The 25643-nt window shown below is 38.1% G+C and overlaps 1 protein-coding gene across 1 annotated transcript in view; it reads right to left on the reverse strand.

The window, feature by feature from the left end:
* Positions 1–22204, reverse strand: part of LOC128663808 (ADP-ribosylation factor 1) — a 125460-nt gene extending 103256 nt beyond the window's left edge. Inside the window, exons 1-2 of the mRNA XM_053718332.1 lie at positions 21953–22204; positions 17166–17556 (exon numbers count right to left, since the gene is read on the reverse strand). The gene's annotated coding sequence lies outside the window, so the exon portion shown is untranslated. The remainder of the gene's footprint in view (positions 1–17165; positions 17557–21952) is intronic.
* Positions 22205–25643: the final 3439 nt, after the last annotated feature.

A 25643-nucleotide genomic window follows, 5' to 3' on the forward strand; every position in this document is an offset into this window, starting at 1 on the left:
GATACAAGATCAGGGCATTTTCTTTACTAAATCTAATATTTAAATGTAAAAATTCTAAAATATCTTTATTTGGAATAAACTAGCATATGCTCCAGCTCTATACAAAAAGGTGCCAAATAAATAAATATATATATATATCAAAATAACAAGAGTATTGCATTGAGCAATGATACTTTTTTTATTGGACTAACTATACATTTATAAGATGACAAGCTTTCGGAAGAGTTCCTTCCTTTATCAAGTCTGAAGCAATACTCTATATATATATTTAAATACACACACATACAAAATAGTGATTATATGATGGTAAATATTATATGAAACTTATGTTGGGAATGTATCCCAAATTTATACTAACCGTAATTCGCCTTTGTTACTCTGGGAGTATGATAGATCTACTTAAAAAAAAACAAAAAAACAACTCTGTTCCTGGTAGGTAAAAAAAACTCCCATTGTTTTCTGACCGTGGTGCAGCTTCTATATTCACTGAACACTAAGGAGTGTTCTGACTACGAGATACTGAAAACAGAAGAACCGAAAAAAAGCACAACCACGACTCAAGGTAAGAGATTTAACATCTTTTCTGTGAGCATGTAATAAGTTGCACTTACAAGATGATATTATTAAAAAATGTCTTTAGACAACACACAATCCGTTTCCAGCACTGTAATCCTATGTTGCTGTATACGAAGCCCGTTAGCGGAAGTACTGAGATAGTATTGAAACTTCAGGAAAAGAGATCTTTATGTAGACCGTCCCTGTCTACGAGTTTCGTCCGACTTCCGCAGATGGGCTATAAACCATTCTTAGCAACTGCCAGCTTAAATGGCAATACATACCATAGAGTTATTGGTTAATAACAGAAGATTCTGGTATTTTATTGTGGTATTTTAATGTGCTCATTGTGAATAAGGTAAATAGTAAAGGTATATTTTTATGATCTTTGTATATACAGTATTATATTGTAACAGCAGTAAGGGTGTATCATTTGATTCATAATCTGGTTTCTATAAATATAATTCAATGCGTTTATATATTTAACTTATCGTAAAGAATTTAGGAATAAATATTGATTTTAATTGTTTCGTATATGCATTTTAATTGGGGGTTATTTTAAAGAATAATTATTAAATAAAATTGTATTATAACCTGGCCATATATGGACAGTCTGAAATTTTTTAAGAAATATTATGCCTTGTCAGAGTGAGAAGTTAAAGGCTGAAGCCATCTTAATGCGGGATCTCAAAGTGTTGAGATATTTGATACAACTTTGTGCCTAACCCCCAGTCTCTGCTGAGATCCTGACACCATACTACACCTTATATAATTTTTTATGTGTTCAATGACAACTGCAGAGGTGCACGTTCTCAGAGTGGTTCAGGGTATCTTACTCCAGTTTCAACATAAAAGATTGAAGTAGCAATAAAATATATTTTCGAAAACTCCTGTGCACAATATGTTCATCCCCCTATTGATAGCCTTCCTGAGCAATATACTCCAAGCAGGAAATACAGAGGGCCATCTTCAGGCTACCAGAGATGTGACATTTACCTTAGTCCTGGAGGGTTCCTCCACCAGTAAATTCCTAAATGACAACTGAGCCCAGGGTATCAGTCGAGGGCTGCAGTAACAAGCCATTACAGCCATAAAACTGACTTGCAATCCAATAGTCCCCTCAGCAAAGAGCAGCTGAAGAGGAAAGGAACAGCAACAGTGGCACCTTTGTGATGCAATTTTGCTAGTTACTTTTTGTTCCAGCATATGCTCCAGTCTCTACTTACCTTGGAGGCGATACCTAAATACAAAAGCATATTCACCAATACTGCAGAACTAAAATCTAATGCTGGGTCACATTGCAAGGAAATGGCCACGGCAAAATTACTATAGAAACCAAGGCTAGCCATGGGGTTAGCGATTTCAGTAACGGACCACTAAATGCTTTAGAATTACATAATCAATAGCACTTAGTTTGAACTGTAAATAAGTAGTAATTTTTTTCTGACAAATTTCAAAATTTCCTTCAATTTTCCATCCCCTTGTACCAGGTGACAGCCATCAGCCAAACACATACATTATATACTGTAAACTCTTGCACATACTCAGTAATAGCTTGTGCCTCAAAGTGTGCATATAAAAAGCCTATGCACAATTTGCTAATGGAAGTAAAAAGTTCCTTAAAAATGCATGCTCAATCTGAATCATCAACTTTATTAAAATTTTAACTTTAGCGTCCAATTAACTTATCAGGAAAAAAAAAAAAAAAAACGACAAGACTTGGATTGGGGCTTACATACTTGTGTGTGCCAGCACAACCTCAAGTTTTAGTGCTCTCCTTTCTCCAATACTCACACAATTGACCTGTAAAATAAGTAGTTTGTAACAGGAACACATTGGTAAGTTTATGGCTGTGATAATTTTTTGCAAAGCTTCCAATTGCTTTTCCCTAGGTTTCTTCATATCCCTGAAGGAAATATCACTTTGCTTTAAACTATGGTGGACATCAGCTATCTTCAACCAGAAACTCACAGCCCTACACCAAAAGCCACATCCTGCAATAAAAAATACTCAGGTATTGACTGTAGGACTTTTTCCTCCTATTCCTCAACCAACATTAATACAGCTTAAGACATTATTCAGTGGCTCAGATACCGTCTTAGTGCCTTTGAGCGTTAGCTTCTGCAGTTAATGGGCTTTCTAGTTGAAAAAAATAAAATAGACAAGGAATAGTGGTTTAAAAAAGGGACACTAAAGTCAAAATCAAACTTTCATGATTCAGAAATAGCATACAGTTTTAAGACACTTTCCAATTTGCCTCTATTATCAAATTTGGCACATTTTTATGTACACACTTTGAGGCACTTTGAGCATGTGCACAAGTTCACAGGGTATACATATACTTGGCTGATGGCTGTCACAGAGCGCCAGCAAAAGGGTAAAAAAAAAAAAATTAAATAATGATCTGCTTATCTGAAATTCAGGTTGTTAAATTGATTGTAAATTTTGATTTAGTGGTCCTTTAAGTATGCATATGTTTTGATTAACAAAAACGTGGGTTACCCAACACATGCATGCTCATGGGGTTTTAAAAAAAACAAACAAAAAAAACACACACTTCTGCTTAACACACTTGCAGCACTGATTTAACTGCATGATAGCCAGCAAGTTAACCCATTTACTTCCATGTGTTCCAGCAGAGCTGAATTAATATATTTGGAAAGATTCGCGCATCCCCAGTTTATGCAGCACACCACTTTAAGCTTTGCATTATTTCCACATACACATGGTAACTACTATTCCCAAGACATTTCCAAAACATAAATTGCGATGACGGCAGTCAGGGGAAACCATAGGCTCAGCAATACACACCAAACTGCATAATCCATGTTATAGTTAACATTTTTGCAAAAAAAATTTTTTTAAAACATAATAGTTGCTATTGTTTTATAACACATGCACACACAATTTTGAGTAACAGATGTATCCCCACCAGAAGCCATAACTTGCAAATACATATATCTCAAATATGTTCTGAATGGAATTTAACACTTATGTCCTTTAAACAGATGTGATCTAAGGACTGTAACATCTGACGTTTTACTATATCTAAGCAAAGCATGTGTAAATACACTCCCCATAAACCACCACAGCTAAAATAAGCGGTACAGGACTTCTTGTAAGTAGCACAACTGTCTTAGCTTCCTTTATAACAATAGTGAGGGGGTACCAGAGAAAGACTGGGGAAGTAGTCGTCGCAATAGAGAGAAAATAAATTCAAATAGCTATACAAAAAGGAATATGGTATACCATAGAGGTGTAAAGAGTGTGCAGATTACAGATACCTAAGAGAGATAAGAACAGCAAATACCCTATTCCCCACTTAGACACTCAAAGGGAACATTTGCCAACTTTTGAGGCAGAAGTTCATCCTGTAGAATTGAAATCACTGCATAGTGACTGCTTAAAGTGAATGTAAATTTTGATGCTAAAGTGCCCGGTTTTTAAAAATTAGATTAAAAAACAGGGGCACTTTAATTCATCAAAATTTACATTTCACTCGTGAAAAAATACTTACTTTTTAATCTTTGACAGCCGCTCCAGCTTCCCCCGGTCGTCGCAAGCCATTTCTGTCAGAAATAATGGATAGGTCATCCTCCAATCACGGCTTCCTGCCCCGGGGGAATTGGCGTCTGATTCAACGCCGTGATTGGAGGAAGCAGGATTCCTCATTTTAGACCCAGAAAGAGGCTTTGCGATGGGTGGAGGAAGCTGGATCGGCTGTCAAGATTAAAAAGGTATGTATTTTTTCCACAACCGGAGTGAAATGTAAATTTTGATGAATTAAAGTGCCCCTGTTTTTAATCAAATTTCAAAAACTGGGCATTTTATCATCTAAATTTACATTCACTTTAATCTGTACAGGAGCTCATTTATATCACTATTTGGCTAGAGCAAAGATTATAAAATAATCATGCTTATGAGGCATTTCCCTGGACTGCAAAATGATGTAGATCGTTCCCTAAACATCACAGCCTGTGAGACAGACTATGGTCAGATCGAGACCAGATAAAATATCCAGGGAGTATTGTTCCTAGAAACTATGAGGCATGTCTAGCTTATAAAAAACAACCTGACCACAGCAAATGTTGAAGTTACTTTGGCACCAGGTTCCGAATAAAAACAAATTGGTTTACTCTTAATGTGTTTCCAATTACTTGTTATAGTAGCTGCATAGTATAGCATTTATGGGAACTGTTCCTTTATTCATATTGCGGTTTTTATCATTGAAAGCTTAATCAATTGTTCAAGAACATACCCATTTCAATGGGCTGACCCTGCAGAAAAAGCACACCTCAATCTCATCTATTTGTCTAAACTCAAATGCCTCCACAGCCAATACTTAGAGCAACTGGAAATGAACATTAAAATCCCCATCTCTATCCCCATTGGGAATTTGATTGCCTCTTGTGTAAATAAAACCTGCTTGATTAAAAAGGGAAGGTGGCCCAAAACAGTGCTGTTGGTTTTGGCTAATAGAGGATTTCACCTTGAACATTTGAGAGTGCAGCTTTCCTTTCTTTCCATTACAACTATTTGGAGCTTAGAAGATTGCTTTGAAAAACTAGAACTCACTCTTACACTTAGTGAGATTTTGGAAGTGCTGATCTGAAATTGCTCCTCATTCAATGATATTTCTAATGCAACTGCTTTTAGAGTATACGTTTCATCTTCATTCGTTTTTGCTGCCAAAATGTTTAACTTTGCATTTACCTCAAGTTGCCTGCTACACATACATACGTAACTAGAGCTGCAACAACTAATCGGCATAATCGATTATGAAAATAGTTGTCAACGAATCTCAATTAATTAGTTGGTTTGCAATTAGTTGTTCTATGCACAGCACCAGCTGCTTTACTCCAATGAGCTCCTGCACATAGTATTGTGTTTTATGTTTATGCCCTTAGCCTAAAGGACGTCTACAGACATTTTACTTTTTCAGGACAGTATATATATTTTTTTAATTTTACAACTACTCCTGTCTTATGTGCAACCCAGAAATAAATTAGGAGTCAATTTGGATTGTGTATATTAAATCATGAGATTTGGGACTATGCTTTGCATGATATAGTGCCAAGCTTGTTATTTACACCTAGCCCTAGATTGATGGCATTTGTTATATGAATTGATGTCACTATTATCTGTTTGCACAAATTTTAGTGGATTGCTGATTATATGTACTGTATAGATAAATGTGTAAGGCTGTGTCCTGTTACTGATTTATAGTCTTTAGCCCTTTTGCCTTTTTTTTTTATATATATTTTTAATTACTTGGAATACGTACCAAATTCAACCTCTAAGTACATATCTGTTATTTTAGGAGTGGACTAGATATTTTTCCCCCTAACCTTATAGCTGGTTGTTTAGCATTGTCAGAATGAAGTCCAGGCTTACTTTGTTAAGAGGCCCCTTGCATTGGTGAAGAACTAACAAAGATAAATAGCCCACCTTGGTGAAATTGGCAAAACCCTACTATTGCATCTTAGGCACCTCAACATCATCTTCTCTGCTGCAGGCAAAATAGCTTGCAAAAAGAGCCAACCTCAGCCAGGAGCATTTTTGACTTTTAACAGAATGTTATTAACAGTGATAGTCTATCTCTTTCTAGTTCTACTTATTTTCTATAAAAAAAAAAAAAAATGTTCTGCTGCTCAAAAAGTTAGACCAACAGTTGTGTTAATGTAAAGTTTTAGTCTGAAGTTTATATTTATAACACTCAGTATGTGGATTTTATTTTAAATCTAGGAAAAAATGTTTTTTTTTTTTATCCGATTAATTGAAAAAATAATAGTTGCAGCCCTATACGTAACTGTGCAATAGAATTTGCAGAAATAGGAGTTTAAAGTTTATTCACAGCAGAAGTTGTATTAACTTTTTACATCAAATATATTTAATAAGGGAACCCCAAATATTTGCATGCAACTATATATTTATTCAAATATTTATGTATGTAATATATACTAAGTGGAATTGAATACTACATCAAATGTTTAATCATGAGTAATAAAATATACTTTGCAATCCGATTTCATTATTTTCCCTTTAAGAAAATAAACCTTTTACTGTAATTGGAAAAAGTGTATTTTTGTTCAGAATCCTATATCCTGTTACACTATAAAGTGAATGCTTGGTCAGTTTAAAAGTTAATCTGCCCACAATTGTTGACAGCAGAGGAGATTAAAAAAAAAAAACAAAAAAAAACCCACACAACTTAAAGGGACAGTCTAGTCCAGAATTATTGTTTAAAAAGATGAGTAATACAGGGATTATCTATTCCCCAGTTTTGCATAACCAACACGTTTATATGAATATACTTTTTACCTCTGTCATAACCTTATATCTAAGCCTCTGCAGACAGCCCCCTTATTTCAGTTCTTTTGACAGACTTGCATTTTAGCCAATCAGGGCTAACTCCTAGTCAATTCCACAGGCATGAGCAAAATGTTATCTACATGGCACGTGTGAACCAACGCCCCTCTAGCTGTAAAAAAAACTGTCAAAATGCATTCAGTAAGAGACTGCCTTCAAGGGCTTATAAATGAGCATATGAGCCTACCTAGATTTAGCTTTGAACTAATACCACCAAGAGAATAAAGGGAATTTGATAAAAGTAAATTGGAAAGTTGTTAAATTACATGCCCTATCTGAATTATGAAAGTTTAATTCTGGACTAAACTGTCCCTTTAAAAAGGGACAGTTCATCCAAAAACATTATCCCCTTTAATTTTTTCCAAATTATCAATTTTACCTTCTAAAGTGTATTGAATTGTTTAAAAGTAGCTTGTTTACCCTTATTTCGGGATCTGAAATAGCTGATTAAGCCTGTGGTATCCCCACCTATACTGAATGTTTTTGGACTTAAGTCCAAGTTATTGACAGGCAATGTAAACACAGCCAGCAGAAGGAATGACACTTCCGGTGGGGGGTTAGAAGAGATAACAAATAAAATTATAATTTTCCATTGTTCTCTTTAAGTATTGGGGTTTGCTTTACAAACAGATATAAGATAAGGAAGTGTGTGTAAACAAAGTGATAACATAAGATCTCATTTTACCTGCCAGGTCAACCCATTTCAATAGGCTGTGGTTCCAAAGCACAAAACCAGTTACTTAATTTACAAAAACATGAAAACACAATTTCATACATTCTATACACTGCAGCTGGTATAACAAGTCATTGGATATAGATTAAGGGAAAAACTATTTTACCTTATACAACCCCTTTAAAGGGAAATGAAACCCGAAATTTTAAACAAGTTTCCGATGTATTTCAATTATAAAAATTTGCTTCATTGTCATGTTTTTGTTGTTGAAAGATATCTAGATAGGTAGCATGCACATGAGAGAAACACTACATGACAGGAAAACATAATTTATGCTTACCTGATAAATTTATTTCTCTTGTGGTGTATCCAGTCCACGGATCATCCATTACTTGTGGGATATTCTCCTTCCCAACAGGAAGTTGCAAGAGGATCACCCACAGCAGAGCTAATATATAGCTCCTCCCCTAACTGCCATATCCAGTCATTCGACCGAAACTAGCCGAGAAAGGAGAAACCATAGGGTGCAGTGGTGACTGTAGTTTAAAATGTAGACCTGCCTTAAAAGGACAGGGCGGGCCGTGGACTGGATACACCACAAGAGAAATAAATTTATCAGGTAAGCATAAATTATGTTTTCTCTTGTTAGGTGTATCCAGTCCACGGATCATCCATTACTTGTGGGATACCAATACCAAAGCTAAAGTACACGGATTAAGGGAGGGACAAGGCAGGTACTTAAACGGAAGGGACCACTGCCTGGAGAACCTGTCTCCCAAACATAGCCTCCAAAGAAGCAAAAGTATAAAATTTGTAAAATTTTGAAAAAGTATGAAGCGAAGACCAAGTCGCCGCTTTGCAAATCTGTTCAACAGAAGCCTCATTTTTAAAGGCCCAGGTGGAAGCCACAGCTCTAGTAGAATGAGCTGTAATCCTTTCAGGGGGCTGCTGTCCAGCAGTCTCATAGGCTAAGCGTATTACGCTCCGAAGCCAAAAAAGAAAGAGGTTGCCGAAGCCTTTTGACCTCTCCTCTGTCCAGAGTAAACAACAAACAGGGAAGATGTTTGACAAAAATCTTTAGTCGCTTGTAAGTAAAACTTTAAAGCACGGACTACGTCCAAATTATGTAAAAGACGTTCCTTCTTTGAAGAAGGATTAGGACACAATGATTGAACAACAATCTCTTGATTGATATTCCTGTTAGAAACCACCTTAGGTAAAAACCCAGGTTTGGTACGCAGAACTACCTTGACTGAATGAAAAATCAGATAAGGAGAATCACAATGTAAGGCAGATAACTCAGAGACTCCTCGAGCCGAGGAAATAGCCATCAAAAACAGAACTTTCCAAGATAAAAGTTTAATATCAATGGAATGAAGGGGTTCAAACGGAACTCCCTGAAGAACTTTAAGAACCAAGTTTAAGCTCCACGGGGGAGCAACAGTTTTAAACACAGGCTTAATCCTAACCAAAGCCTGACAAAATGCCTGGACGTCTGGAACTTCTGCCAGACACTTGTGCAAAAGAATAGACAGAGCAGAGATGTGTCCTTTTAAAGAACTAGCTGATAAGCCTTTGTCCAAACCCTCTTGGAGAAAGGACAATATCCTAGGAATCCTAACCTTACTCCATGAGTAACTCTTGGAAACACACCAATAAAGATATTTACGCCATATCTTATGGTAGATTTTCCTGGTGACAGGCTTCCGAGCTTGTATTAAGGTATCAATGACTGACTAGGAGAAGCCACGCCTTGATAGAATCAAGCGTTCAATCTCCATGCAGTCAGTCTCAGAGAAATTAGATTTGGATGATTGAAAGGACCTTGTATTAGAAGGTCCTGCCTCAGAGGCAGAGTCCATGGTGGAAGAGATGACATGTCCACGAGGTCTGCATACCAGGTCCTGCGTGGCCACGCAGGCGCTATCAGAATCACCGATGCTCTCTCCTGCTTGATTTTGGCAATCAGTCAAGGGAGCAGAGGAAACGGTGGAAACACATAGGCCAGGTTGAAGAACCAAGGAGCTGCTAGAGCATCTATCAGCGTTGCTCCCGGGTCCCTGGACCTGGATCCGTAACAAGGAAGCTTGGCGTTCTGGCGAGACGCCATGAGATCCAGTTCTGGTTTGCCCCAACGATGGACCAGTTGAGCAAACACCTCCGGATGGAGTTCCCACTCCCCCGGATGAAAAGTCTGACGACTTAGAAAATCCGCCTCCCAGTTCTCTACGCCTGGGATGTGGATCGCTGACAGGTGGCAAGAGTGAGACTCAGCCCAGCGAATTATCTTTGAGACTTCTAACATCGCTAGGGAACTCCTGGTTCCCCCTTGATGGTTGATGTAAGCCACAGTCTTGATGTTGTTCGACTGAAATCGGATGAACCTCAGTGTTGCTGAGGCCAAGCTAGAAGAGCATTGAATATTGCTCTTAACTCCAGAATATTTATTGGGAGGAGTTTCTCCTCCTGAGTCCACGATCCCTGAGCCTTCAGGGAATTCCAGATTGCGTCCCAACCTAGAAGGCTGGCATCCGTTGTTACAACCGTCCAATCTGGCCTGCGAAAGGTCATACCCTTGGACAGATGGACCAGAGAAAGCCACCAGAGAAGAGAATCTCTGGTCTCTTGATCCAGATTTAGAAGAGGGGACAAATCTGAGTAATCCCCATTCCACTGACTTAGCATGCATAATTGCAGCGGTCTGAGATGCAGGCGTGCAAATGGCACTATGTCCATTGCCGCTACCATTAAGCCAATTACTTCCATGCACTGAGCCACTGACGGGCGTGGAATGGAATGAAGGCAAGCATTTAGAAGTTTTGATAACCTGGACTCCGTCAGGTAAATTTTCATCTCTACAGAATCTATAAGATTCCCTAGGAAGGAGACTCTTGTGAGTGGTGATAGAGAACTCTTTTCCACGTTCACTTTCCACCCATGCGACCTCAGAAATGCCAGAACTCTCTCTGTATGAGACTTGGCAATTTGAAAGCTTGACGCCTGTATCAGGATGTCGTCTAGATACGGAGCCACCGCTATGCCTCGCGGTCTTAGAACCGCCAGAAGTGAGCCCAGAACCTTTGTAAAAATTCTCGGGGCAGTGGTCAACCCGAAGGGAAGAGCTACAAATTGGTAATGCCCGTCTAGAAAGGCACACCTTAGGAACCGATGATCTTTGCGAATCGGTATGTGAAGTTAGGCATCCTTTAAGTCCACTGTGGTCATGTACTGACCCTCTTGGATCATGGGTAGGATGGTCCGAATAGTTTCCATTTTGAATGATGGAACTCTGAGGAATTTGCTTAAGATCTTTAGATCCAAGATTGGTCTGAAGGTTCCCTCTTTCTTGGGAACCACAAACAGATTTGAATAAAATCCCTGTCCTTGTTCCGTCCGCGGAACTGGATGGATCACTCCCATTACTAGGAGGTCTTGCACACAGCTTAGGAATGCCTCTTTCTTTATCTGGTTTGCTGATAACCTTGAAAGATGAAATCTCCCTTGTGGAGGAGAAGCTTTGAAGTCCAGAAGATATCCCTGAGATATGATCTCCAACGCCCAGGGATCCTGAACATCTCTTGCCCACGCCTGGGCGAAGAGAGAAAGTCTGCCCCCCACTAGATCCGTTTCCGGATAGGGGGCCGTTCCTTCATGCTGTCTTGGGGGCAGCAGCAGGCTTTCTGGCCTGCTTGCCCTTGTTCCAGGACTGGTTAGGTTTCCAGGCCTGTCTGGAATGAGCAACAGTTCCCTCTTGTTTTGAAGCGGAGGAAGTTGATGCTGCTTCTGCCTTGAAATTTCGAAAGGCACGAAAATTAGACTGTTTGGCCTTTGATTTGGCCCTGTTATGAGGAAGGGTATGACCCTTGCTTCCAGTAATGCCAGCAATAATTTCCTTCAAGCCAGGCCGGAATAAGGTCTGCCCCTTGAAAGGAATGTTGAGTAATTTAGACTTCGAAGTCACGTCAGCTGACCAGGATTTAAGCCATAGCGCCCTACGCGCCGGGATGGCGAATCCCGAATTCTTAGCCGTTAGTTTAGTCAAATGAACAATGGCATCAGAAACAAATGAGTTAGCTAGCTTAAGCGTTCTAAGCTTGTCAACAATTTCATTCAATGGAGCTGTCTGGATGGCCTCTTCCAGGGCCTCAAACCAGAATGCCGCCGCAGCAGTGACAGGCGCAATGCATGCAAGAGGCTGTAAAATAAAACCTTGTTGAATAAACATTTTCTTAAGGTAACCCTCCAATTTTTTATCCATTGGATCTGAAAAAGCACAACTGTCCTCAACCGGGATAGTGGTACGCTTTGCTAAAGTAGAAACTGCTCCCTCCACCTTAGGGACAGTCTGCCATAAGTCCCGTGTAGTGGCGTCTATTGGAAACATTTTTCTAAATATAGGAGGTGGGGAAAAAGGGCACACCGGGTCTATCCCACTCCTTGCTAATAATTTCTGTAAGCCTTTTAGGTATAGGAAAAATGTCAGTACACACCGGCACCGCATAGTATCTATCCAGCCTACACAATTTCTCTGGAATTGCAACCGTGTTACAGTCATTCAGAGCAGCTAATACCTCCCCAAGCAATACACAGAGGTTCTCAAGCTTAAATTTAAAATTAGAAATCTCTGAATCAGGTTTCCCCGAGTCAGAGATGTCACCCACAGACTGAAGCTCTCCGTCCTCATGTTCTGCATACTGTGACGCAGTATCAGACATGGCTCTAACAGCATTTGCGCGCTCTGTATCTCTCCTAACCCCAGAGCTATCGCGCTTGCCTCTTAATTCAGGCAATCTAGATAATACCTCTGACAGGGTATTATTCATGATTGCAGCCATGTCCTGCAAGGTAATCGCTATGGGTGTCCCTGATGTAATTGGCGCCATATTAGCGTGCGTCCCCTGAGCGGGAGGCGAAGGGTCTGACACGTGGGGAGAGTTAGTCGGCATAACTTCCCCCTCGACAGAACCCTCTGGTGATAATTCTTTTATAGATAAAGACTGATCTTTACTGTTTAAGGTGAAATCAATACATTTAGTACACATTCTCCTATGGGGCTCCACCATGGCTTTCAAACATAATGAACAAGTAGGTTCCTCTGTATCAGATATGTTTAAAAAGACTAGCAATGAGACTAGCAAGCTTGGAAAAACACTTTAAAACAAGTTTACAAGCAATATAAAAAACGTTACTGCGCCTTTAAGAAACACATTTTCCCAAATTTTTAAATAACAGTGAAAAAATGCAGTTACACTAACGAAATTTTTACAGTGTATGTAATAAGTTAGCAGAGCATTGCACCCACTTGCAAATGGATGATTAACCCCTTAATACCAAAAACGGAATAACAAATGACAAAAACGTTTTTTAAACAGTCACAACTGCCACAGCTCTAATGTGGCTTTTTACCTCCCTCAATACGACTTTTGAAGCCTTTTGAGCCCTTCAGAGAAGTCCTGGATCATGCAGGAAGAAGCTGGATGTCTGTCTAATTTTTGCTGTGAAAAAAAATGCCAAAATAGGCCCCTCCCACTCATATTACAACAGTGGGAAGCCTCAGGGAACTGTTTCTAGGCAAAATTCAAGCCAGCCATGTGGAAAAAAACTAGGCCCCAATAAGTTTTATCACCAAACATATGTAAAAAACTATTAAACATGCCAGCAAACGTTTTAAAATACACTTTTATATGAGTATGTATCTCTATTAATAAGCCTGATACCAGTCGCTATCACTGCATTTAAGGCTTTACTTACATTACTTCGGTATCAGCAGCATTTTATAGCAAATGCCATCCCTAGAAAAATATTTTAACTGCACATACCTTATTACAGGAAAACCTGCACGCTATTCCCCCTCTGAAGTTACCTCACTCCTGAGAATATGTGAGAACAGCAAAGGATCTTAGTTACTTCTGCTAAGATCATAGAAAACGCAGGCAGATTCTTCTTCTAAATACTGCCCGAGATAAACAGTACACTCCGGTACCATTTAAAAATAACAAACTTTTGATTGAAGAAATAAACTAAGTATAAAACACCACAGTCCTCTTACAACCTCCATCTTAGTTGAGAGTTGCAAGAGAATAACTGGATATGGCAGTGAGGGGAGGAGCTATATAGCAGCGCTGCTGTGGGTGATCCTCTTGCAACTTCCTGTTGGGAAGGAGAATATCCCACAAGTAATGGATGATCCGTGGACTGGATACACTTAACAAGAGAAAACCATGCTGATTTTGGTCCTCTAAATTGTTTGCCTTTATGTAAGTCATAATTCTTTCTTTTAAGAGGCTTTCCATTAATTTCCCTACTACTGAAGTTAAACTAACTGGCCTGTAGTTGCCAGGTTCTTCTCTACTGCCCTTTTTATGAAGAGGTATTACATTTGCTATTCTCCAATCATCTGGGACAGTTCCTGTTAATAGTGACTGATTAAACAGATCAGTTAATGGGACAGTTAGCACTGATCGAAGTTCTTTTAAAACCCTTGGATGAATATTATCAGGACCCACTGCCTTTTTAACATTTATTTTTGATAATGCTAACAAAACCTCATCCTCTGTAAAAAGATTACTGTTAAGCTTGTTTCTATTTTTCGTAGCATCCCTTAATGTAGACATTGTATCTTCACAATCTTTTGTGAAAACAGAACAGAAGTATCATTGAGACAGTCTGCAATCTGCTTATCTCCTATTATTCTACCATCAACTGATTTCAATTTTACTATTCCTACCTTATTTTTCTTCTTTCACCGATATATCTAAAGAATGTTTTGTCCCCATGCTTTACTGACTGTGCCATCTTCTCTTCTGCATGAGCTTTAACCTTCCTAATTAACTGCTTAGTCTTTTTCTGTTGGAGTCTCCATATTTTCATATCATCTGCTTGTGTGTGTCTAATTTTTATAAGCTATCTTTTTTTTTTTTTACAGCATGTGCTACTTCTTTGGAAAACCAAATTGGTTTCCGCTTTCTTTTACTTTTACAGACATGTCTAATACAGTGTGCGGTTGCATCTAAAATGGCACCTTTCACAAATTCCCACTGTTCTTGAACCCCTGTAATAAGAGTTTTCCCTTTTAAATAGTTTTTTGGGTATTCTCCCATTAATTAAATATCTGCCGTCCAAAGTCTAAAACTTTTGTTTTAGTCTGGGTGGACAGTTCCTGCACATGAATACTAAACCAAACAGATTGATGATCACTGGATCCTAAGTTCTCACCTACAGACACATCTGAAACTGTATTACTATTTGTAAGTATTAGATCTAATATAGCTTCCTTACGAGTTGGTTCCTTGACTAATTGCTCAAGTGATTCCCCTAGCAGAGATTCAAGAATATACCTGCTTCTAGCTGATCTAGCAGAAGGAATCTTCCGGTCTATATCTGGCAAATTAAAGTCCCCCAGTACTATAACCTTACCCTTCATGGTCATTTTGGTTATTTCTTCTAATAACAGATTGTCCAGTTTTTCATCCTGCAATGGAGGCCTATATACAACCCCTATTCTAAAAACATTTTTATCTCTAATTTCCAAAGTCACCCAAATACTTTCCACCTCATCATTTGTTCCTACAATTTCAGTAACCTTTATATTTTCATTTACATACAGAGCAACTCCTCCACCTTTCTTTCCTACTCTGTTCTTTTTAAATAACCTGTATCCAGGTATGACTATGTCCCAGTCACGCAAATCATTGTACCATGTTTCTGTTATAGCTACTAAATCCATGTTGTCCCTAGTCATTATTGAAATGAGTTCAGGTAATTTATTTCCTAAGCTGCAAGCATTTGTGCTCATGGCACGAAGAATTTTTCTACTAGAATTTCTACAATTGTTACTTGGACTAACAATTTTGGCATGCTGTGGGGGGCAGGTGGATATATTAATGCTACCCCCCTTTATTAGTTTAAATGATTTCTAATAAAGCATTTGAACTCCTCTCCCAGATACTGTTCCTTTAGCATCCAAATGCAAGCCATCTCTCCTAAATAACCTAGTATCTTTCCAAACAGAGCTATAATGGCAAATAAAACCAAATCCTCGTTCCCTGCACCACTTATCTAACCAAGAATTAAATGTTATCCGCTCCATCTTTCCTGCTTCCTGGCCATACACAGGTAAAATAGCAGAAAATGATAGAGAGGATGCCAGTGTCTCTAAATGATTACCTAGGTCACAAAACTCTTTCTGAACAGCAGCAACATGATTACTAGCCAGATCATTTGTTCCTAAATGAACAATCACATCTAACTCACTTCCCTTTCCTGCTGCCTTAATTCTCAAAATACGCTTCTTATCCCTGTGAGCAGTAGCTCCTGGAAGACATCTAACCTCCCTTGCTTCTCCTTTACTTTCACCTAAATACACATTCCTCAAAATAGAGTCACCCACTAACAGTCTTTTCCTCAAAAACACATCTGCAGTTCTTTCCTGTGTTATGCTACCTAAACAATTTTCCAATTTACTTCTATTATCTAATTTGCTTAGTACTCTTGGCATCCTTTGTTTAAAAAAAAAAAAAAAAATTATACCTAGGTAGGCATAGGAGCTGGGAACTAGCCGCTGATTGGTGGCTGCACATATATGCCTCTTGCCATTTGTTTACTGATGTGTTCAGCTAGCTTCCAGTAGTGCATTGCTCCCTTTTCAACAAAGAATACCAAGAGAATGTAGCAAAAATCGATAATAGAAGAAAATTGGTTAGTAGTTTAAAATGGAATGCTCTATGTGAATCATGAAATATAAATCTTGAGTTTCATGTCCCTTTTACCTTTACAGGTGAGGGTTGATGAAGCTCTGCATCTTCATACATTATACTGCACATATTCACAGATCAGTGATGTTGGCTTTTTGACAGCTGCCTTCACATGCATAATACAGAAGAGCTTTACTTTTTTGCAGTTTTTATTTTTACTACACTTTGAAAAAATAAAAAAAAACTATATATTAAAAGCCCACAAAAATAATAAAGAGCAATGCAGTTGTTGAATGCTACTCTGTATTGTACACATTAACCCATGCACAATGAAGCTGTCAAAAAAAAACATCTCCATCCTGTGAATGAATGTGCACGGCTTCTGTCATAGGATCCAAGAATACCTATACTCAAATGGTGGTGCCATGAATTTGTGCTGAATAATAAAATATATATAATTAAATAAATGGTTAATTTCACCTTACAGGGTTTTAGTGGCTTCTGCATAAAATGTAAGTTAGTTAATCTAACCAACATAGAACAACAATGCAATGTAAACCTCTGCCAATACTGATCTATAGCATTAGGACACAAAAATCTTCAAATACTGACTACCAACATCTGATTAACTACTTTAATTGCCTTTGGTAAATAAAATACGTTTTACACAACTATAAAAGGGTGAGAAAAAAAAAAAAAAAGTGGTAAACAACCCAAATACTTGCAAGAAGCTTATGGTTTCATTAAGCTCTTTCCTATTACACAACAGACCAATGGGTGAACTAACTCTTATGTAACCCTACTCTATCTTGAAAGCCATAATTTTAAAAGCAATGTTGTTAACATTTCAAGTAGAAATGGGGTTATATTCCCACCGTAATGCAGAAATCCATAATGAGATCTCTTTATCCATTCTCTCTTTATGACCTGACAAACATATCAACATGTTTGTTGAGGGTCATCTGATTTGGTAAAGCACATGCACAATGGAGCTTTTGCTGGACCCACATTTGTACAATAACCGAAAAATGCTCTATGTGGGCTTTTGGCATATGCAGCCAGTCTAACGGTGGAGGACTCTTCATCTATTGCTGTATTTAGTTGTCCTCTTTTTTTTGTCCTAAACATTATTTCTCAAAATTGCTTGATAACTTGACACTGCACTATGGGTGATGACAGCTGGAATCTTCTTCAATTTCCCTTCTTCCAATAGCATCAAGAACGATGTTCATTTTTAATTCTGCTGACAAGGCCATCACTGTATTACTGCAAATTAACAAAATAACATTGTAAAAACATCAAATAATTCAATATTTGGCATATAATAAACATAACAAATAAAGATCTCAAAATTAATTTTATCATTTGATTTTTTTATTTTTTTAGACAATTTTACTACTAGCCACATGACACCATTTGCATCTCCCATTTTTAAGTTGCATTTGATATGGGAGAAGTACTGTAACATGAGTCATAGGATACTCCATAACATATGGTAATGAAGAGATTAAAATGAAAGTCAATCCTAGCATTTTACAAACGCTAGGATTGACTATTGAAACAAATAAAGGGGACTTTCATTCATGAAGTATAAGATAGTATAGGATATATAAGTATAGGATAGTATAAGATCTTATACTTCATGAATGAAAGTCCCTTTTATTTGTTTCAAAAGTGAATCCTAGCGTTTGTAAAAACGCTAGGATTTATTTTCACTTTAATGTAAATTTAATTAATACTGTGTCCACAGCACCAGATTATATTAAAGAGTCTTTGACAAAAAGACAAGCAAAGTTTTGTGATAAATATCACTTAATCATGCTACACACACACAAAAATACACTGAAATGTCTTTTTAAAACAACTTGGTTTGGCGCCATTCTCAAAGCTATCTCTAGTGCCACCATGTGTCTTGACTGTCAACACACTCTGGTGTACCTCATTAAACATTTAAAAGCAACAATTCTTTTTAACATTACCCTTTTGAAATGTTTGTCTTTTGATGACTGTTTAAACAAAACAAACTATTTAAAGCATACCACCTTATTGACCTATACATACACAATTAAAAAAAAAAAAAAAAATTCTAGGAAAAAATGTAAGATTCACCTATTATCAGAATACTGACCAATCAAAGTCCCTATTCATTCCATTTGGGACCAATGTTCCTAATCTGTTTATCCAATACATCTCTTTCCTTTTAAGCAGCTTTTCTCTGTCACCTCCTTTCCTCTGTGAGCCCACATGATCAATTATTTGCCACCTCAGCTCGCTTATACTATGCCCCTTTTACAAAAAGTGGTGTGATACTGGTGCTTCCCTATCCCTGCATTTAATATTGGAGCGGTGCTGGCTCATTCCATCTCTTGACCTTTCTCACCATCTCTCCAATATAGATGAGGGAACAAGGACACTTTATTAAATAGACAGCAAATGTCTCACATGTAAAGAAATTCCTTATAGTTGGTTTTTGACCACTTCTTGGATGAAGAAACTTCCTTTAATGATAGAGTTACAGCTCATACATCCCAAGCAAGGGTAGCAACCTAGGTTCCTTTAACCCAGATATCTCTTCTTTCTGCTTTGATGGGCCTATATCTGACCTAACAAAATGGTTTCAAATTCCTGACCCTTTTATATGCAATAATTGTTTTTTCTTGAAACTCGTTAACCTGACTATTACACTTTTGCAGAATAGGCCAATGCTTATTTATATTTTTTGCTATTTGATTACCATGAATACTGTATTGAGAAAACACCATTCTATTCTTGTCTACTTTTGGGGTCAATTTTTCAAGGTTTTGGTTACATTTATCTAAAACAGATTGTGTCAAGGAATTTCTTCTGCATTTCCTGAGATCTTTTAATCAAATTTTGTGGTTCAGTGACTATCCTCTGTACCCTTATCAGTTGGCTTTTAGGGAGTGACTACCAAATTCCGTGGAGTGATTAGTGTGGAATGGGCAGTTTCCACGGTCTGCACGAGCACAGTTAAGTCACCAGCAGCTGTTCCAAGCTTTCAAGGAATTAATGTAAATTTAAAGTGTATTTGGTTAGTTACTGACCTTTGACACTAATAATACTAATTAGGGATGCACCGAAATTTCGGCCAAAAATGGGCATATCCTATTTCGGCCTAAAGAGAGGCAAACTGGCCGAAAATTGCATGCTATATTTGTGCCACACTTACATTTTCTGGCCACCGCTAACCGCATCCAACCACACCTAAATTTAGACTGGTGCAGCTAGGGGCTTTCTAGGCCATTGGGTTAGTAAACTACATTTCCCACAATGCTACTCACGCACAGCCTCCTCCCTCCCTACCTATAGCGGTTCTTTCTGAAGAAACTGCAGTGCACTTCCTGAAAGGTTCTGGTATTTTGTTGATTTAGTGCTGACCTTAGTGTAGAGGTTCAGCTCTGTTAGAGACAACGGAGGTTTGATTTACAGCAGCCTAAACCGTAGCAACACCCTTCTACCTCCACGCACTACAAAGCTGTAAATCAAACCTCCATTGTCTCTAAGGGAGCTGAACCGGAGCAACTCTTCCTCCACACTAACAGCAGGTTAACCTCTTCCTCCACACTAAGCAGCAGCAGATAACCCTGTGGCAACAAAAACTCTGTAGTCCTCAATCAAAGTCACATTGGCAGGATAATAACATAAAATGCGGAAACCTTCCTGATATTTAGTCAGATGACATGGGAACGGAAATTGCAGAATATTACTAATGCTGCTTTTAAGGATACACTATTTGTTATGTTTTGTTAGAGAGCACAAGTATTTAGCAAATAAACTATCAGAACTGTCATTTATACAAGTGCCTTAAACAGAGAGCTGTCATTCACGTTACTGTCTTCTCTCTATAAAACACTAATGTAAATTACAGCTCTGTATAAGGCTCTTCTGTGAATGACAGCTCTCTGTATAATGCACTGCTGCTTATTACAGTCTCTTTTATATAGGGCACTCATGTGACTGACAGCTCTCTGAATAATGCTTTTAGGTTACTAAAAGCTCTCTGTATAAGGCACATTTGTTACTGACACCACTTTGTTGTATAAGGGTCTTCTGTTACCGTCTGCTACCTGTATAAGGAACTTCTGTTACTGGATTCTCTCTATATGAGGCACGTCTGTGAATTACAGCTATGTGTACTGTGAATGACAGCTCTCTGTATAAGGCACTAAGGTGCCCTATTAATAGAGAGAGCTGTAAAAAGCAGCAGTGCATTATACAGAGAGCTATCATTCACAGAAGAGGCTTATACAGAGAGTTGTAATTTACACAAGTGTTTTATACAGAGAGAAGACAGTAACATAAGTGCTTTAAACAGAGAGCAGCCAGTATCAAAAAAGCATTATACAAAGTGCAGTCAGCAACAGATGTGCAAAAAGGTAGGTTTCGGTTTCCGGCCAAGGGCATCCTGAATTTTCGGTTTCGGTCCAGAATTTTCATTTCGGTGCATCCCTACTACTAATAATAATAATAATAATAAAAATCTCTGATGAACCGCATGTACACATGCGCGAAATGCGTCAGTTAGGAGTTCACCCTGTGTTTATTGAAGCCTGCTCCATAATAAATCATTGGATTTACCGTGAGACCCAGTGTTTTCCTTTCCTCATCTCAATAATAATAAATATATTGGTAGTTACCTGTAACGTGGCCACCTAGTTGATTCTTAAAATGACTGTGCTTGGTACTTCTCAATTTTATTTCACACATTTTATTAAAAGTGCAAATATCTATCTTGATATTAGTGTATTTTATCCATAGTAATTATACTTTACTCGGTTTAAAAGGGATTTAATTACATAAAGTGAATAAAACATGCAATGCAAAAGAGAAGTACGTTTTCAGTTTAACTAAGGTTTACACATTTACGAGCAGAATATCCAGATCCAGGCATGTATTTGTAGGATCCAGTGAAGATAGAGATATATATATATATATAGAATAATCCAACAAATTAGGAAGCTACTTTTCCCTCAAATTGTACTTTTGGCTCCTAACTACAAGGATATATTAAAAAGGGACAGTCTACACCAGAATTTTTATGGTTTAAAAAGCCGTGATTGGAGGATGACCCATCCATCATTTCTGGACATCAGAATTGGCTTGCCACGACCGGAGGAAGCTGGAGCAGTCAAGTGTAAAAGGTAAGTTTTTTTTTCCCACAACAGGAGTGAAATGTAAATTTTGATGAATTAAAGTGCCCCTGTTTTAAAATCGATTTTTTAAAAACCGGGCACTTTAGCATCAAAATTTACATTCACTTTAAACTGTTTAACCTTTTAAAGCCGTTATGACGTTCTATTCCGTCATAATTAGACTGGGCTTTAAAGCCGTTATGACGGAATAAAACGTCATAACTAACGGCTGTCCTGAAGCCTTCTGTGCAGTCAGGACTTGATCGCGGTCTTGGGGGTGTTCCTAGGGTTGAAGGGACGCCCCCCAGACGCGATCCAATAATTGAAATCTGTCTAATTTGTCTACATCGGAACAGTTGTTCCGATGTAGGCACTTTAGCCCAGACTCGAAAGGGTTAAAAGCAATAAGACCTAAGGACAAAAAAAAAAAAATGTTTCTTTTTCACAGATGATCAAGTTGTTAGTTTCGTAAAGCCAGGAAAACAGTGTCTTTGTACTCTAGCACTTACTTATTTTAACTCCGTCTGCTGCAAACGCTTCCCCAACTGAAGAACGTGAATACAGCTCCACCACTCAGCATTTCTGATCAACCGGGAAGCCAGTGCTCTTACTTGGATAATCTTTAGTGACTCCACAAGCATGTGACTCCTGGCACTAAGATTTCCCACATGAGAGGAAATGACGATGCCATTAACGTGATTCATCTGTAATGTCTTAGATCAAGGGGGCGTATCTGCCCTGTGTTAAACATGCTGCATAAACAGAGTCCTGGGTAATCCCACTAACCATAATGCAAGTTCAAGCAATTCTTGTTTAGCTCCATTAATGTTCAGTATGGCCACAACTCCAAAGTATATGAAAATAAAAATTTCAAAAATGGAGGGATAGAAAAAAAACCAACAACCCTCTTTTAAGTATGTTTAATGACATACTACAATAAAAAACAAAAACTAGGACCAGCTACTTTTTGCTCAAAAATCATATTTATAAATCCTTGGTTCAGACTAAATTACACACATATCTATATACTGGTGAATCTGTTGTATATATTTGGAAAGGACAACACTATGCCTGTCTACTAGAGAAAGTAATTTTACATTGCTACTACTAAATAAATGTAAAAAAATAATTTTAAAATAAACCAATTCTAATGGGAAAAACACAAAATCAACAAGATTACATGAGATATACATACACAATATAGACAATGATAAATTATGAAGGTTTATCCAACTCATTTTCCAAAATTCATAAAAAACATTTGTTAAAATCTATAGGAACTGTATGGTTCAGAGAAAAAAAATGTATGAGATAACTACTGTTATAATGGAATGGTGCAGACTGCGTGTTATTTTAACGAGAAAAGCACTGAACGAATGCACTCTAATTGCTGTTGGCCATTCTACAACGGTGCTTGTCTCTCTCGAATGCACCAGTGTGTAAAAGTTTATTTTCTCAAAATAAATACTTTAAAATGTCGGGTATATACTATGTAAAGTTGCATGGTAGAGTTGTTGGATGTATGAAAAATACACACTGAGAAAAATACACAGCGCACCGTCTATCAAAAAATTTATCAAACCCTCGTTCTTTCTAAAATATCACTACACATAAGCTAAATACTCGCTAGTCACTCAACCAGGCTTTACCTCCTTCTTCCCAATTTCCTCTTCCCGCAGAGTCTCTATTACAGTCCTGTCACACGAAATGGCGGCAGCAGCTAACGTCACGGTACGAGGAGGAGCCGGGGCGGTGGTTGCGTAGGTGAAACGAACTGTAACCAATCACAAACAGCGCATTCCACCACACGAAGCGTGTATAGCACCTAGAAGAATAGCGCTAAGCAATGAGCAGGCGAGACGTCAAACGTAGAGGAAAAGGCATGATGGGAAATATAATAGGTGACGTGCCAATTTATGCCTCCAATGTGACTGTACTGGGAAGTGTTACTAGTTTAACCCACTTAGTCTAAATAAAAATCTCGCTTTTAAAGTGCATTGTTCGTCCCATAAACATAGAGAGTAACGAATTATTAAACATTGCTAATTAGAATAATTAACTACATGGTGGATTTGTTACAAAGGGTTATAGCCGTTTACCTAATAATCAGGGAAACGTAAACTTCCAATAAGTATAAATGTTCTAAATGACGGAGTTCGCACGAAACATGCAAACTTATTATACCCGGCTCCTTGACAACAGCGTTACTAAGCAAAGGCGGATAAAGTCTACGCAACCTGTCATCCAAGGCGGAAATGATCCCGACCAATCATAGAGCGATTGTGCAACTACTAATTGACCAATCACAGTTTAAATCGTCTCAATGAGGAAGGGTGTGGCTAAGGGAAAGAGGGTATAAAAGTTTTGAAGTCGGCACTTCTATATTTAGCGTTAGTTGTGTATGTGTAGAGTTAGTCATATCTGTGGCAGTCTTTGATAAGTCTGGCCCTAAGAAAGAAAGCACGCTTTTAAAGATGTAGGGGTGATACACAAAACATTTCTTGTTGGGTATTCTGATTTCAATGCAGTATGGTTATAAATTATGTTTATGAAATATATGTGTGTTTTGGGCAGAAACTATAGGCCAGATTACAATTGGCACGATATTTGGTGCTTTCACTCCCACACAAAACCACTAGAAGTAACCTTTGAACTTGTGTATTACAAGTTGAAAGTAAAATGTTTGTGCGCAAGCAAAAAGTATCACAACCACTTTAACTTCTCCCCATAGACTTCAATGGAGAGCGTAAACTGAAAAAAAACTACATCACTCCTGCACTAACCCGTATTAGATATACATTGCTAACTTGAACGTAGTTATGAATATTTTACATTTCAACATTCTTTGCATAGAAGAAAATGTTATATTTATTGTTAAATGTAATCTACCCCTATATTACCGTTAGGATTGCCACCTCAGCCATGTTTTCCTGGACACTTATGAGTTACACATGCTGCAGGGTGTGCAGGGAGGAACATGTATTGTGTTTCTGGACAGCACTATTCATATTCCTCCCTGCACACCCTGCAGCATGTGTAACTTATAAGTGTTTTGTATTTTAAGGGACAGGTGGCAGTTTCAACTCCACCTTTCTTTTTCAGATTGTGGCCCTGCAACAGCTAGGTTGTTTTTTTTGTTCACAGGTTCTTTGGACACTGCCATTTCTTTCATGTAATTGGCAAGAGTCCATGAGCTAGTGACATATGGGATATACAATCCTACCAGGAGGGGCAAAGTTTCCCAAACCTCAAAATGCCTATAAATACACCCCTCACCACACCCACAAATCAGTTTTACAAACTTTGCCTCCCATGGAGGTGGTGAAGTAAGTTTGTGCTAGATTCTACGTTGATATGCGCTTCGCAGCAGGCTGGAGCCCGGTTTTCCTCTCAGAGTGCAGTGAATGTCAGAGGGATGTGAAGAGAGTATTGCCTATTTGAATTCAATGATCTCCTTCTACGGGGTCTATTTCATAGGTTCTCTGTTATCGGTCGTAGAGATTAATCTCTTACCTCCCTTTTCAGATCGACGATATACTCTTATATATACCATTACCTCTACTGATTCTCGTTTCAGTACTGGTTTGGCTTTCTACTACATGTAGATGAGTGTCCTGGGGTAAGTAAGTCTTATTTTTGTGACACTCTAAGCTATGGTTGGGCACTTTTTTATAAAAAGTTCTAAATATATGTGTTTAAACATTTATTTGCCTTGATTCAGGATGTTCAACGTTCCTTATTTCAGACAGTCAGTTTCATATTTGGGATAAATGCATATGAATAAACCAATCCATTTACGTCAGTTGCGTATCCTATATTTTCAATGGGACTTGCATAGCGCCGGTATTACGAGTCTGACAAAAAGTGAGCGGTAGACCCTCTCCTGTCAAGACTGATACTGTATTTAAAAGTCAGTAGTTAAGAGTTTTACACTACAACGCCGTAGCATAAAACTCTTAACTAAAGTGCTAAAAAGTATACTAACACCCATAAACTACCTATTAAACCCTAAACCGAGGCCCCCCCCACATTGCAAACACTAAAATAAAGTTTTTAACCCCTAATCTGCCGAACCGGACATCGCCGCCACTATAATAAACATATATTAACCCCTAAACCGCCGCACTCCCGAATCACAAACAGTAGTTAAATAATATTAACCCTTAATCTGCCTGCCCTAACATCGCCGCCACCTACCTA

This window comes from Bombina bombina, chromosome 1 (assembly GCF_027579735.1).
Source record: "Bombina bombina isolate aBomBom1 chromosome 1, aBomBom1.pri, whole genome shotgun sequence".
Classification (NCBI taxonomy): domain Eukaryota; kingdom Metazoa; phylum Chordata; class Amphibia; order Anura; family Bombinatoridae; genus Bombina; species Bombina bombina.